Source organism: Schistocerca nitens, chromosome 2, assembly GCF_023898315.1.
Source record: "Schistocerca nitens isolate TAMUIC-IGC-003100 chromosome 2, iqSchNite1.1, whole genome shotgun sequence".
NCBI classification, from domain to species: domain Eukaryota; kingdom Metazoa; phylum Arthropoda; class Insecta; order Orthoptera; family Acrididae; genus Schistocerca; species Schistocerca nitens.
In genome coordinates this window covers 652,658,510-652,675,731 of record NC_064615.1, presented here as the reverse complement: position 1 = coordinate 652,675,731, position 17,222 = coordinate 652,658,510, and positions in this window count along the sequence as shown.

The window sequence follows — 17,222 nt, the reverse complement described above, 5'->3', positions numbered from 1 at the left end:
CTGCATTTGGTCGTTTTGTTGTAGGTTCATATTGATAATACTAAGTTTCGTCATTCATGATAATTTTTTTCCGGAAAAAATTGTCCACGGATTGCGTTTCAATCAATGCACTTTACGCGTCCACGAGTCGTTATTTCTATTCGGAGTCAAGGTATGCGGGACAGACTTCACACATACTGTTCTCTGCTTGATTTAGAGATGTGATGGAACAACGTTGATTTAGAGATGTTGTGATGGAACAACGTTGACACAATACGCTCGCATGTGCCCTACTTGACACTGCCTTTTCACAAATGACCGGTCGAATGTACGTCTGTTGCTTACAATTGTTAGTTCAAGTTGCCACCACAGTCACTGTGCTGCCGTCGCTTATATTGCAGGAACAAAATCAGTCTCGGAACGTTTCGACGGACGGTGTATGGTCATCAGATACTAAATACGTCGTACAAATATTGTCCTTTCCTTTACCGACTGTGTGTCTTTCCTAGTGTTCATCCTGTCGCACGAGTTCCAGAGTTTTTAATGATTCGGTGAATTTATTTTAATTTTAATTTTGTGACCAGTCAATACGGTCGTCGGTTAAAAAAAAGTAAGGCAAATCGTATGCATAGTCTGTCTGCGAATCGTGCGAGGTTATCGTATTTTAACTGTACACTGTATTTTCTGCGACGGAGATCTTGGACCAGACAAGAATTTGCCCTTCCTCTCCCTGGAAAACACGCTCAGGATGGCCGGTGCACCAGATCGCCGCTCTTTAATCTGCCATGCGGGTTCGATTCAGGTGTGGCTCACCTCCATGTCCCGTATACTAGCGCGCTCTCCGTTAAGCTGTTCCAGCAGGGCTGTTGCCTTCTGTCAGTGCCTGAAGTAGACATCACTTTTATAAAACTGTCCATGTACCTATTCCACCAGTTTGTTTATCAGTGTCAGCAACTACATCAGAACGACAGTTTTCTAATTTCGTTCATCATATTTGATGTTTCAGGAAAGCCTGCAACTATGTTATTCATGATTCGTGTAATGAAAAATTGCACCAGTTACTTGTTTTTTTTTTCCTCGCTTAGCACAACGTTTTTCGAGAATTCATTCTCTTTTTAAAGTGCATTTGTTCAAGTGAATATTTTCTGTGACGTTTCCATTGTGTTTTTCTGCTCATTACTGAATTATCGTATACATATTTTTTCGATCCTGATGTATGAGGAAATGTACATTTTACGAAAATTACTACAGTTATTATACGAAGGAGAAAAATTTGATGGAATAACTGATTCAACTGATACACCATCTAGTTTGTCACATAACTTTTTCACCTCGATTTTAAGCCAGTCTGCAAAGGTAAAATAGATTTGAAAGATAAACTACATGGTGAATCAGTTGAATCAGATATTCTATCAAATTTTTGTCCTGCATATAACAGCTGTAGCAATTTTCATAAAATGTACACTTCCTCATATGCCAATATCTTTTTAAAAAAAGTTATGTCGTAATTCAGTAGTCAGCAGAAAATCACACATGAATATATATATGTTCAATTTTCCGATTGCAGTATAACCTCAAAAGACAACTACATTGCGAGAGAGACAGAAAATCAACATGAAAAGTACCAGAAAATGTTTATGCAAACAAATTTACTTGAAAATGAGAATAAATTCTCGAAAAGGGGTTTTCCTAAGCATGAAAAAACAAGTAACTAGTGCAGTTTTTCATTATATAAATCCGGACAACTTTTTATTTGCAAAATAATACTTAGAGTCCAAGAGCTTAATATGTCTCTCCATGAATCCAGTGTCTTCCAGTAGCCTGCATGCTCTTAGTAGTTCACACTGTACGCTTGCGCCACGTCCGCTTCGCGAAGCTGTGCGCTTCACAGCCGCCAGTGCGTGCTGGACAGCTACATGGCTTATCTGCTCATGGTTCGCCAGGACTCGTGCGTCAAGCCTACTCCAGGAGGCAGTTCCGCGAAGAATGACGTCATTTTCAAGGGGCACAGTACGTGTGAAAACAAGTTAGGAGAGCTGATTGTTCGTAGAAAATATTGCTCACCATTTTACTGGAAGAGGTATGTTAAATGTTGATATCTTTTATTGGAGATACCACATGATACGATAAATGCAAAGGTATTTGCGGCGGGGAAAAATTAGATATAAGCAAGTAAAAATTAACAGATATCAATTACATAAGGGTTTGTTACTCAGCTTGCTATGTAACGTGGTTCTCACCAAAGTGTCCTAGTCATTCGTAAGGAAGTCGTGGCAAGCATTACGGGCGACGTGGCCCAAAGCTTGATGAACAAAAATGTACCATAGATGTTGTACAGTGTCCCTGCCAAGCCTCATCGTCTTTCATTAGTACGAAATAGAGTTTCTATTGTATACGAACGACTTTCTGTGTAGAAAGCAAACGTGTAGCCCATCACGCTCTCTGAACAAGTAAATGTTCAACTATTTCACATTCCGATATTTTAAATATTAAAGAAGGGAGGGGGTTTGCGGCCCCCCCCCCTCCCCTATATGTTTGTGTGATAGTATCCCCGGCAGCTTCAGTGGTTCAAATGGCTCGGAGCACTATGGGACTCAACATCTGAGGTCATCAGTCCCCTAGAACGTAGAACTACTTAAACCTAACTAACCTAAGGACATCACACACATCCATGCCCGAGGCAGGATTCGAAACTGCGACCGTAGCAGTCGCGCTGTTCCAGACTGAAGCGCCTAGAACCGCTCGGCCACACCGGCCGGCAGCTTAAAATGCCATTATAATATTTTAAGAACTGAACCCTTGGCCAACTATTACTCAGAAAATCCGAAAGACCGCTGTATGGACCACGACATTTATACTCTTGTTGATAATTCAGCGCCATGCTCATACCGTTTTGATTCTACTGTATTTTATTTTTTCCCTCAGGTTTAGTGGCATCAAAGCTACTGATTCATATAATGATGCCACACAACATTCGCAGAATGTTGACAAACAATAAGAAAAGAGATCATCGGCAGTTCGCCTCCATAATTGAGTGGTCAACAGGATAAACCCTCATTCCAGATTATCAGTACTGCGAGAGATTTTCCATTAGCAGGGCTGAACCACGCTGCACTCGCCCTCGTGATGACAAGTGAGGAGCTACGTGATTCAGAGGTAGTGGCTTTAATGTCGGATCGTGAAAACGGCCGGGAGTGCTGTTTGCTGATCCCATGCCACTGCATACCGCTTCCGATGATGAATGACTGAGGATAACACGGCGGTCGATCGACTGTCGCGTGGTCTTCAGGACCTGACAACAGGACTTTCTTTTTTGCCTTTGTCGGCAAAATATGAAAATTACTCATACATTACTGCGAAATCCTCTGGACTACTGCGAAGGGGATCTATACAGAGAACAAAGGGCGCATTACATAAAAACCTTGCAACTTAGATTCAAAAATTTACGCTATGTCACTTAGGTGTTTCAGTTAAATTGGTAGTTTACTGAAAATAGAAGCTTCGCAATAGTGCATATATTTCTGTACAATGGTAATGGAATTTTTAGCCGAATGCAAATAGTTTTTCTGTTGAATGTTTACTGAGTGGACGTTGCAGTATCTTCTGAATGAGTCTACAGCATTAATCACATATTCCATAAAAGAAAATATGCTTTGGGATGTCAGAGTTAGAGTTCAGAGACATTTGAATAACAGACTGTTGTACGAAGTTCGCGAAATAAACTGTGCAAGAAAATTAAAGGACCACCTTTTCTAAACCCTGCACTTGTCTCCCATTCCGACGCATAAGCTTCAAATTTGGCTCAAAGATGCCTACAACGTTCCTCTGTAATGGTGCAAAAGCATGGCACCCTCGGTCTTCATACTCGGGCTTCAAACAATAAGGTGTTGACACATGCGAAAAGAAGGCCACAGCTCAGAAGTTCATGTCAGTTTTAAGACGGGTTAATGTCACATTGGCACCAAATTTCATCACAGTTCTTCCGGACGTCAGCGTGGATGTGTTACAAGATGGTATGGTCGTCACAGTCCCTTTTACCAACATGCCACCCTTTCTTTTGGCGTATCTGCGATGGAGGTCAGAACCGCGACACTCATATAGTGACACGCAACCTAAGGCGTGTAGAAGGGGTTGCCTAACGCTCAGGAGTCAGAGCAGCCGCAAGAAAAAATTAGTGTCGAAATTTCCAACAAGTACATTTTTTAAAAAGTTCTCAACAAAGATGCGTGGGAGGCACCGAGCGTGTTGCCAAGCCGGGGGTGTTAGAGTCACCCTTTACGGTTTTGTCCACAAAGTGATGATGTAGCACCATCCCGTGATCATTCCACAGGAAGGCGAGAAACAGAAGCATTGGCAAGCATGAAACCTTTGCTGCTTCGGATATCGTTCTAATTTCGTCCTACTGGTTACAAAAATTGCGGTCGCACTATACTCCAAAGGTATCAGATCGCGTTTAATGGGCTTGCAGCCCCACGATGTTCTTAGAGTAGATACAATGCCCGAAAAAAAAATGAATCAACCAAAAGGGGAAGAAGAAACGAAGTGAGGGGGCATGTGATGTAATTTCAGTGAATACAGAAGGGAGCCAAATTTACAAAGGAGTTAGCAGTATTAGCCCACTTATCAGCTTCCCTCTGGCTTGGATACATGCTCTGTTTCAGTTGTAAATGGTGTCATAAAGCTGTTGTATACTCTCCTGAGGTATGCTGTTGTAGGTGTTCCTTGATATATTGGAACTATCACTGGGACAGAGTCGGTGACCGAGCGAGGTGGAGCAATGGACTCGCATCCTGATTTATGTTTTCCGTGACTTTACTAAATCGCTTCATGCAAATGCCTGGATGATTCCTTTGAAAGGGCACGGCCGACTTCCTTCACCGTCCTTCCCTAATCCAATGGGACCGATGACCTCGCTGTTTTGTTCCCTCCCCCAAATCAACCAACCAATCAACGGAGTCTGTGTTGGAGCTGGTCCCTTAAATATTCTATTGGAGACATATCTTGGGATGTTGTTGCCCACAGGAGTACCTCAGCATCACCCAGACAGTTCCTAGAGGCACGTGCTATGTGTGTAGGACAGTTATCATGGTAAAGAAAGGCACCACGGTACCGTGTACCAGAGCTAACACATGAGAGCGCAGGATGTCTGTGACGTACCGTCGTGCCGTCATAGTTCTCTCAGTCACTACCAGCCGTGCCTGAAGTCATACCCGATGGCTCCCTACACCAACAAAGGAGCAACATCGCTGCGCCTCTCCAAAACGTTGGAAAGACAAGCCTTCCCCAGGTAGCCACCATACACCCCGATCATGGTTATCCGGGGTAGGGCAGAGCTGCGATTCATCGCTCAACACAATACGAGGCCATTCTTCAGCGGCCCATGTTTCCCGCTCACTAAACCACTCCAAACGCTGCCTTTTTTCCTCGGGTGTTAAAGGTAACCTACACATGGGATGGTAAATCTATGTCTGGCTGCTGCTATCCTCAACCTATGATGCGAAAGACTCAAAATGTTGCATGGAGTCCGTTACGTGGGCTCGGATGGCAAACGCAGAAGTGAAGAGGTTACGATCTGCTAGGTGCACAATATGGCGATCCTCGCTTTTGGTGTCCAGACACGGTCGAGTATGTATGCCCTCATGTTTCCATACAGTCCAACATTGTGGCAATGTCATATTCTGGATACTACTCTATTCGACCAGTGGGTCAAATGGAGAGCCACAATGAGGACGCTATCAAACTCTCTCAGGTGCCGATAACGGTGTCTCACACGAGTACGAGGCAACTCCGTTCCTTCAATATCTGACGCTGTTAGCACCTATGTTTACCGTACCTGGCTGGTAACGACATTAGACATGAACAACACTATTGCAGAGTGGTGGCTGCCCTACCTGTCAGAGAGAATTACAGCTCTAATCATGTTTATATCTGCTGATGGTATACATGTATGAAGTGAACTTGACATTCTATCGTTGGTGCTTGATTTATTTTATTAGGCGGTTTGTATTTCAGCAGTTTCATCGACTTCGGGTTTCCTTTCATAGCAACCTTGTACTGTATGATAGTGTAAGTGTGGCTGTTGAGGAAATTGAACTCGTGTAACATATGCTCAAAACCTATTCCAGCTGAATTAGTCCACGACGTTTATATGCCCTACCAGATTTGATAATAACATGGAACATGGACAACACTAATGTAATCTGGTAGCTTTCTTGCCCGTCACAGAGAACTGCGATTTTAATCTTTTACATACCCACCGATGGTGTGTACGTGTACTTTCTTTGTCAGATGGAGTGTGTATATATGATACAGGAAGCCAATGCTGGTCTGGTCCTCCCTATCATATTCTTAAAGATCATTTTGGTGAGAATTCTATCCCGTTCACATTTAGAACAGAATGGTGAACAAGAAAGCTCTGTTCATTGCCTCTCGAAGTGGGCGTAATGGTTAGATAAATGAATGATTTCCATCGCCACATTTACTGTAGACATGAGTTACGAATCGCCGAATACCGTAGACGTGAGTTATTTTTCTGGGAGGACTGACTGAAAAATATTTTCAAATTATAGGAGGCTCTCTTTGTCCCGAGAATTTTTAATTGAGCGGAAATGGGTCATTTCGTTGAGGAGGTAGTTAATGTGGATTATATCGGCTATATCTGCTGAACCAGTGCAGTGTTAAGACACTCGATTTGCATTTGGAAGGAACGGAATTTAAATTCCTGCCTGGCCGTCCAGATGTGGGTTTTCCGTGATTTCCTCAAATCAGTTATAACTATATGATTCCTCTGAAGAGGGCACGACCGATATTTTCCCCCCCAACCTTGCCTAAATCGAGATTTTACTGAACCTCTAATGACATCGTCGTCGAAGGGGTGCTAAATTTCCTACCCTATCTGTTTCGCTTTGTAAGATCTGTTCCACTCGCCGGTTTTCCAGTTTTCACCCCACTTTAACGGAAACCATAACGTTGCAAGGTTTTTCTTGGAAGATGACAATTACTCCTAACCTCAATACGTAAAAATAGGGGCTACGTGACACGATCAGCCTTTACGGTCAATCCCATACGAGTCGTCATTTTGGAACACCATTGAAAACTCTGGGACTGCTTGGAACAATACATCATCGTCATGGATGGTAAGAGGGCATGCTGAAAAATAATGCTGCCGAATTGTTTAAGTGAAAACTCTTAAAGCTTTTCAAATAAAACGAATCTTATTAACATCTTTATTCTTCATAGCTGCATATTTATTTCTCAACATATTTACAATACTCACTTTTCTCTCAGCGAGAGATCACTGTAGAATGTTTGATTATGTTGACGCAGCTACAAATTCACCTTTGGCCGCACCGCTTCATCACTATCAAAGTGAGATTCTCGCAGGTGTTATTTAAGTTCTGGAAGCAGATGAAAATCGATTGGGACCAAGTCGAAACGGCTTGGAGGATGATCGATGATAGTGAGTTCAAGGCGTCGGATTGTTCCTGATATCGTTGCGCTAGTGTGTGGTGTGACATTGTCATGCTGAACGAGACGGTGCTTCATGTGTGGACCAACTCTCCGAATTCGAAACTCGATTACAGCACGCTTTTTCCGACATACTGGCATAATTACGTTACACTCCTCCCTTTTACAGGCTACAGTTAGGAACGTTCGAGCGGCAGAGGGCTGCAGACATATATACATTAAGAATGATGATGTAGAATATGAATAACGTTTGTTTTGTTTAAAAATCTTTAAGAGTTTTCACATAAATAGTGGCATTACTTTTCACCGTTCCCTTGTAAAATGGAACTTGGAGCCGTGTGCGTGTTGTTGCAGAGATACTCCGACATGGTGTCTCCCACCTTTTGAATCTAACCTGCCATGCCATATCGAATCGTAGCGGGTATCGGCGATCTATGAGATGTCGAGCGGTGTCACGATGGAGATGACGTAGCATATCTTTCTCTCCACTAAGCATATCCAGCTTTAACATAGGTAATTTACTGGGAACTCATCTTGCAAATATGAGTAACAGTTCGCACAAATATACCCGGAAGCCCCGCTGCCTTTTTCATGTTAGCGTTGTTTGTGAGGAGTTCCATTAAAAAGAAACAAGGCAAGCGTTTCTTAGTAGTCTTACCGGCGGTTCTATACGGAGAAAACTAAATGCTGTTAGCGACGCTATAACGAGCTAGCTTCCGCTGTCACATTGCCTTATTATGTAAGGATGATGATAAACAGAAGGCCGAAGATCTGAACCTAACCTTCAAGAACTCGTTTACGGTAGAAGACTGCAGTACCATTCCTCCTTTCAAATATCGAGCAAGCGTAAGGATGGCTGACATAGCGTTTAGTGTATCTGGGAATGTAAAACAGCTAAAATCCTTAGACGCCAGGGAGGCATATGGTCCAGACGGTATCCCCGTAAGATTAAATGTTGACTATGCTACAAATATAGCGCCATTCTTATCCATCAACTATCAGAGATCATTGGAACAGCGGAAAGTTCCACGGGACTGGCAGAAGGCCCAGGTGATAGCAATCTATAAAGAAGGGTAGAAACATAATTACCGGCCAATTTCACTGACATCGATTTGTGTAGAATCAAGGAACATATTTTGTGTTCAGACATAATGACCTTTCTAGACTGTGAGAAGCTCATCTGCAGAAACCAGCACGCTTTTAGGAGACAGCGGTCATGCAAGACACGGCTGGCCCTCTTTGTGCATGATATACAACAGGCTCTAGATACCGGCTCCCAGATTGATGCCATATTTCTAGACTTTCGAAAGGCGTTCGACTCAGTTCCGCACTGTCGCTTGCTCCAAAAAGTGCGCGTTTACGGTCTATCCGATGACATATGCGATTGGACAGAAAGTTTTCTAACAGACAGAGAGCAGTATGTCGTCCTGAATGGGATGACTTGAACAGAAACAACCGTAACTTCAGATGTGCCCCAGGGCAGCGTAATAGGTCCGCTGCTTTTTACGATTTACATAAACGATCTGGTTGATGGTATTGACAGCGGCAATAGACTGTTTGCCGATGATGCTGTAGTCTACAAGAAAGTAGTATCACCCGAAAGTTGTGAACAAATCAATGAGGGCCGGCCGCGGTGGTCTCGCGGTTCTGGGCGCGCAGTCCGGAACCGTGCGACTGCTACGGTCGCAGGTTCGAATCCTGCCTCGGGCATGGATGTGTGTGATGTCCTTAGGTTAGTTAGGTTTAAGTAGTTCTAAGTTCTAGGGGACTGATGACCACAGCAGTTGAGTCCCATAGTGCTCAGAGCCATTTGAACCATTTTTGAAATCAATGAGGATTTGCAGAAAATAAAGGTGTGGTTTAATGACTGGCAGTAATCTCTCTTAAGTGTAACCTACTGCGTATAACAAGGCGAAAATCCCCATTAATGTACGAGTACAAAATAAATGCCCAGTCTCTGGAAGCGGTAACATCCGTCAAGTATCTGGCCGTGACTGTTCGAAATAATCTCAAATGGAATGATCAGATTACACAAGTAAAGGGCAAGTTGAGCTCTAGATTGCGGTTTATTAGTAGCATCCTGAAGCGATGCAGTCCTTCAACAAAGGAAATTGCTAACAATACATTAGTTCGTCCAGTGTAGAGTCGTGTTCGTCTGTATGGGACCCTTATCAGTTGGATCTGATTCAAGAGACTGAGAAGGTCCAAAGAAGAGCGGCAAGATTCGTGACTGGCACATTTAGTCATCGCGAGAGCGTTACAGATCTCATAGAATGTTTGAAGTGGGACACACTTGCAGGTAGACGGCGCGCTAAACGGAAGGGGTACAAATGGTTCAAACACACACATCCATGCCCGAGGCAGGATTCGAACCTGCGACCGTAGCGGTCGCGCGGTTCCAGACTGTAGCGCCTAGAACCGCTCGGCCACCCCGGCCGTAAACGGAAGGGACTGGTCACTGAATTCCGAGCTCTTACTGAGGCGTTCAGACAGTCGATTTTCCCTTGCGCGATCCGCGAGTGGAACATAGGGGGGGGGGGGGGAGGAATATGACTTTGGTGCGAATTGTGCCCTCCGCCACACACCATTTGATGGGTAGCGGAGTATATATGTAGATGTAGAAGAAAGGAAGAATAGTGTTGCCTTTCCAGCAACGATGAGGTCGGAGAAGAAGCACGGGTTAAAGAAGAATGAGGAAGAAAATCAGCTGACTGATCCCGGCGGAGGTTCGAGTCCTCCCTCGGGCATGGGTGTGTGTGTTTGTCCTTAGGATAATTTAGGTTAAGTAGTGTGTAAGCTTAGGGACGATGACCTTAGCAGTTAAGTCCCTAAGATTTCACACACATTTGAACAAGAAAATCAGCTACCTTCTCCTCTTTATAAAATAACAAAAATGGTATATGCCTTAAACGGTCTAGGGAAACTACGAAAATCTTAAATCTGGATGATAAACGGGAGTCGGATCTCGGCTGCTGTCGAATGCAAGTGCAGTAGACACCGCACTTCGCCATATCGGTCTTTCTTCGGATAGGTTCAGAAATAGATGTATTCTAGACAGACGTTTTCAGAGCATGGAAATCATTATCAGTCTCTATGCCACGGTGGATCAGCTCCGTGGCTGTTAACTGGTCAATGAACGATGTAATATGAGTCTCGCAATTTATAATTTGGATAATATTTTTTATGTTCTTATCTGCCTCGTAAAGTTCTCGTGCTGACCGTCAGAAGGCTTATATTGTGCCTTATATTTGTTGAAAATATTTTACGACCTGTTCAGCGCAATCGTGGACAATGCTCACTATGGAAGTACGTGACTGAGCTCAGTAAGGATAAAAAATAAAATGTAAATAGAATTAAAACAAATGACCACAAAATTGAACACATGTAAAGACAGAATAAGCCCTCTTCCGAGATCCGTTTTAAAAATTGGAAAATTTCTGAAAATATGTCGATTGTCTGTGATTTTAATAATGCGGGAAAGCAAACTCTTTGTGATAAGCACAAAAGCTTCTCTCACAGTCAGAAAGACAGGAACAAAACCGTGATGTAACGATTTTAATTTTCCTGGAACTGAAGAAAATTATATCCACTGCCTTGGTCGCGGCTAATTCCTCGCTATCTAGAGCGTGCGCAAGTCTGACGCCAGCTATATCCGCTCGTTGTAAACACTTTAGGTTTCACTCTCAGAGAAGTATCCTTGCACATGAAAATTATGTTTAGATGTAAAAAGATGTGTAAACTCGACAACCAAATTCGCATTAACGTCAGTTAGTTGCAGATGAAGAGCTATTGAAAGTCAGATTGCGTTGCGCTAAAAAATATTGTGTGTCAGTTTAAGCACAGTCATGTATAATTGTTCAAAGGGGACGTTTCATGGCGGAGTTTTGAAATTTGTAAGACTGGATGTCATGAACTGCTATATATATTATGACTATTAAGGTAAATACATTGTTTGTTCTCTATTAAAATCTTTCATTTGCTAACTATGCCTATCAGTAGTTATTGCCTTCCGTAGTTTGAATCTTTTATTTAGCTGGCAGTAGTGGCGCTCGCTGTATTGCAGTAGTTCGAGTGACGAAGATTTTTGTGAGGTAAGTGATTTGTGAAAGGTATAGGTTAATGTTAGTCAGGGCTATTCTTTCGTAGGGATTATTGAAAGTCAGATTGCGTTGCGCTAAAAAATATTGTGTATAAAAAAAATGGCTCTGAGCACTATGGGACTCAACTGCTGAGGTCATTAGTCCCCTAGAACTTAGAACTAGTTAAACCTAACTAACCTAAGGACATCACAAACATCCATGCCCGAGGCAGGATTCGAACCTGCGACCGTAGCGGTCTCGCGGTTCCAGACTGCAGCGCCTTTAACCGCACGGCCACTTCGGCCGGCTATTGTGTATCAGTTTAAGCACAGTCATGTATAATTGTTCAAAGGGGACGTTTCACTATCAGTATCAGATAATGGACAGAGGATCCTGCATAACGGTATAATGTAAAGTTCAGGTAATGACAACAACAAACAAACACTGTTTTAGGTGTAATTTTCGTACCTTAATAATCACATAGAACATGTTCACATTTTACAGATTTGAATAAAAAAAACTGACCACGGCACAAAGGTGCTGAAACATTTTTGGATCTATGTGGAAAACCGGTATTTTGCATAACAAGTGGACATTACATCCAGTAATAATAGTTCCTATTCTAGTAACTACTTTTCCACCCTATTAAGTTGAAATGTTGGTCATTTGCCTGATTCTATTGTATGATCAACTAGTCCATGTAGCATACAAACGTATTTTATTATGTGACTTTAGGCAAGGTAGAAGCATCAGAGAAACCGTTCTGATGTTGCGCTTCATAATGGAAGCAAGACTAAAGAAAAATAAACACACGTTCATCGAATATATCGACTTAGAAAAAGGGTTCGACAATGTAAAATGCTGCAAGATGTTCGAAATTCTGAGAGAAATAGGAGTGAACTATAGAGAAAGTCTGGTAATATACAATACGTACAAGAACCAGAAGGGGATCCAATATGAACAAAAACCAAAAGAGGACAAGATTGTATCACCAAGAACGAAGTGCTCGGATTAAAAAGGATGTGAGACAGGATGCAGCCCTCACCGCTACTGTTCAATCTGTACACGAAAGAGCATGACAAATAAAAGAAAGGTTCAAAAGTGAGATTAAAACAGAGAGTGAAACCATATCAATGATAAGATTCGCTGATGACATCGCTAACCTCGGTGAAAGCGAAGAAAAATTACGAGATCTATCGAATACAATGAAGTCTAATGAGTACAGAATACAGATTGAGAATGAACCAGAAAAAACGCAAATAATGAGAAGTAGCAGAAATGAAAACAGCGAGAAGTTTAACACTAAAACTGTTGATCACAAAGTAGACGAAATCGAGGAATTCTGCTGTCTCGGAAGCAAAATAACCCGTAACAGACGAAGCAAGGAGTACATAAAAAGTAGACTATCACAGGCAAAGAGCGCATTCCAGGCCAAGAGAAATCTTTTGGTATGAAATATAAGCATTAATTTGAGGGAAACGTTTCTGAGAAGGTATGTTTGGAGCACAGTACTGTATGATAATGAATCATGCACAACGTGGAAAACGGAACAGAGGAGGATCGAAATGAGGAGACGTGGCGCTACAGAAGAATGTTAGATATCAGGTGGACCGATAAAGAATGACGAAGTTGTCCACAGAATCGTCGTAGAAAGGAACATATAGGAAACTCAGGCAGGTAGAAGAGACAAGGTGATACGGTATGCGTTACGACATCAGCAAATAAGCTTCACGGTACTAGAGGGAACCGTAAGAGTAAAAATTGTAGAGGATGACAGAGATAGGAATACATCCAACAAGCAGTTGAGGATGTAAGGAGCAAGTGCTACTCTGAGATGATGAGATTAGCGCAGGTGAGGAATTCGTGGCAGGCCGCATCAGACCAGTCAGAATACTGACGACTCAGTTTGAAAAAAAAAAAAAAAAATTCTGCCGTGGACTTTTAACATAAATCGGAAGGATCTGACCTTGTTGACGACGCTATAAGTAGTTGATGGTAGATGAGTGTGATGTACACACAGCTACTGTAAACGGTTCTTAATTCAAATGTAAGCTGGTGGCCAACATTATACGAGATCACTAACATGCGTAAGTTAGGAAATGTTGTGTTAGTGTTCTGGTCACTACACGAGATCGAGGGTATTTGAAAAACCGACAGTTTAAAACCGGTATTTTAGTTCTGTATAACCGGTATTTTTCGAGATTTGGTTGGTCTCGATTACAATAGGTTTTTTCCATTCTTTACTAACAACAGAGTAAAAAAACTGGCATATCTATTTTCCATAGCTGCCGTGCTAAAATTCTTGGTTTTTAAATCAAACTTTTTTTAGGAACGACAGGTGTTGGTTTTTAAATCAATATATTTTTAGGAACAAGTGGTGTTTATTCGTAAAATTTCCTTTGCGTTGAAATACTGGACCATTACAGAAAATGGGAAAAGCGATCAGTGCCATTTAAACAACAAAGTCGACAGTTGTAAGCTAGCAACAAACACATGACGTAAGAAACGGTACTGCGTTGCTGAGACAATAATATACCTATTCCGTGTGTTGTGGCCTGTCAGACGATACGTGTGCAAGACATGCCCCCACACGGTCTATGCGGCAGTTTCTACCTGTCGTCATCGGACATAGGTTGTATTGCAGAATGGCACCATCCATAGTTTGGAAGTGTTTTACAAAGTGCTGTAGCACTGAAGTACAATAGTCTATTTGCTGTAAAAGATTAAAACTTGCGAGACCACACAATTAGACCGCATCCACAATATCCCTAGGAAACACTCCGTCTTCAGGCCACGAGTGTCCACCGTATCATCCTCAGTGGAGGATGTGGGTAGGAGGGGCGTGGGGTCAGCACACCGCTCTCCCGGTCGTTATGATGGTATTCTTTACCGAAGCCGCTACTATTTTGTAGAGTAGCTCCTCAATTGGCATCACGAGGCTGAGTACATCCCGAAAAATGGCAACAGCGCATGGCGGCCTGGATGGTCACCCATCCAAGTGCCGACCACGCCCGACAGCGCTTAACTTCGGTGATCTCACGGGAACCGGTGTATCCACTGCGGCCGTTGCCTAATATCCCTTGGAAGAGAAAGTGAATTTGATTGGTATATCTATAATTTTATTGATGTGCTATAAACATGGTGTAATAATGATCCCTTAATTTTGTGGGTGCTACAAGGTGATAAATTGATACCACTTCTTGGGTCTTCCATTATAAAGTATTTCAGCAATGATGCTGAGCAACCGAGGTGATGTCTTCTCTTCATCCAGTCACGAATCGTAACACTTTTGTTATTTTTTTCTTATGCAGCGATTCCACGCAGTAAGCTTTAACTCCATCACAATTCGTGCGACGTGCAGCTGCCAAAACTTTCATTTCAGACGCGACTCAGGAACCCACAAAACGACGAAATTGAAGTGGATACTGGTTTCGCCGTGCCCACACTCAGATATAAAACCATTTGCGTGCAACACATTCCACGCAACCAGTGGCGCAATCCACTGCCGTTGTGTAAACTATGCTTAACGTTGAAACTTCCTGGCCAATTAAAACTGTGTGCCGGACCGAGACTCGAACTCGGGACCTTTGCCTTTCGCGGGGAAGTGCTCCACCAACTGAGCTACCCAAGCACGACTCACGCCCCGTCCTCAGAGCTTTACTTCTGCCAGTACCTCGTCTCCTACCTTCCAAACTTTACAGAAGCTCTCCTGTGAACCTTGCAGAACTAGCACTTCCTGAAAGAAAGGATATTGCGGAGACATGGTGTTGTGTCGATTCCCTAAGATCTCGACACAATGAGTGGCTAGGTGCACGCGAAACTAACGCAGACGGGCGTAAATTCTGAAACAGGAGACTGGATGAAAACTATAAAGAAAAGAAGAGAGATTTTAATATACTTAACTTTAATGTAGTCTTGTTCTTGTTGAAATACATCTCTTGCATAGTAGTAAGCAATTAGCAATGATACACATGGCGCCTTGCTAGGTAGTAGCGATGGACTAGCTGAAGGCTATTTAATCTGTCTCTCGGCAAATGAGAGGAATACTTGGTAGGTCTAGTCGCAAGCTATGTCGTCCGTACAACTGGGGCGAGGTCATGTCCGTGTCTTCTGACCTGCCATGTGGTGGCGCTAGGATTGCGAGTACACAGTGGCGACACGCGGGTCCGACATGTACTACAGGACCGCGGCCGATTTAAGTTACCACCTAGCAAGTGTGGTGTCTAGCAGTGACACCACATTCCTCCCCCGCAAATCGGCGAACGGTCGTGAGATAAGGCTTCCGCCCGCCGTGGGGAGGACCCCATGTTGACGTATGCGATGAGGTGGGGAGCCTAACAACAGGCGAGGCTGTGCCACCCGCACCCGGCCATTCGGTCCGAGGGGAGCTAGGAAACGCCTGCAAACCTAGTCCAGGGTGCACGTCAACATGAGGTGTATGCGCACGTAATGAGACAGAAGGGTCGACCTCCATGTGGTCGGAGCACCCGACGGGCGAAGACGACATCTGGTCCGGAGCGGGCAAGAGGTCCATGGCGGAGGACGGCTGGTCACGGGAAGCAAGCGGCGGCGCGTGACCCAGAGAGGCGCGTGGCGGCTGCAGCGAAGCGTCCGCTGCTGGCGGCGCCGGCGGCGGCTGCGGCGGCGCGACGCCATGAGGCAAAATGGAAGGCATCGTCGGTAACACCTGGGGATGAGGCGAGCCAGTAGATGGGTCCCCAGGGCGCTGACCTGACGGCTCCGTCGCTGAAAGCAGACGGGGAGCGGCAGAACCCAGGCGACGACAGAGGCGCAGCAGATTGAGATGCCGACGCACCTCACCAGAGGCCCCCAAAACCAAATACATCGCGCGGCCGAGGCAGCGAAAAATGCGCCCTGCGAGCCAACGCTGTGAACCGCGATAGTTGCGATAATAGACAACGTCGCCAGGAGCAAAAGCAGGAGTCTGCCGCTGCACAGGAACCTGATGTGGCGGATGCAGCAAAGACATCAGAGTTCGATGAGGACGACCATGGAGCAACTCAGCCGGCGAGCGACCATCGCGGGGCTGAGAGCGATATGAGGACAAAAAGAGCAACAACGCGTCCTCCCGAGAATGCGACTCTTTCAACTTCAACATCTGCGACTTGAAAGTCCGGACCAATCGTTCAGCGGCACCGTTTGACTGAGGCGAAAACGGCGCGGATGTCAGATGTTGAATACCATTGGCCTTGCAGAACGACTGAAATTCTGCGGACATGAATTGTGGGCCATTGTCGGAAACAATAGTCTGCGGAAGACCTTCAATGCAAAAGATAGCAGACAAGGCTTGGATGGTGGCCGAAGACGTCGTGGAAGACATCCGGACAACAAAAGGAAAATTACTGAAAGCATCGACCACAACCAACCATCGAGCATTCCAGAATGGACCAGCAAAATCGATGTGCAAGCGTTGCCAAGGGGAAGTGGCTTTCGGCCATGCAAAGAATGTCCGCGGCGGTGCGGATTGTTGTTCGGCACACGCCACGCAAGAGGAGCACATATTCGTAATCGCAGCATCGATTCCGAACCAAGTACAGTGCTGTCGAGCAAGTTGTTTCGTTCGCACGATACCCCAATGTCCTTGGTGAAGAAGCTTTAAGACAGAGGACTGCAACGATCGTGGGACCACGACTCGGGATTGATCATTATCGGAACGCAACAACAAAACACCACGTC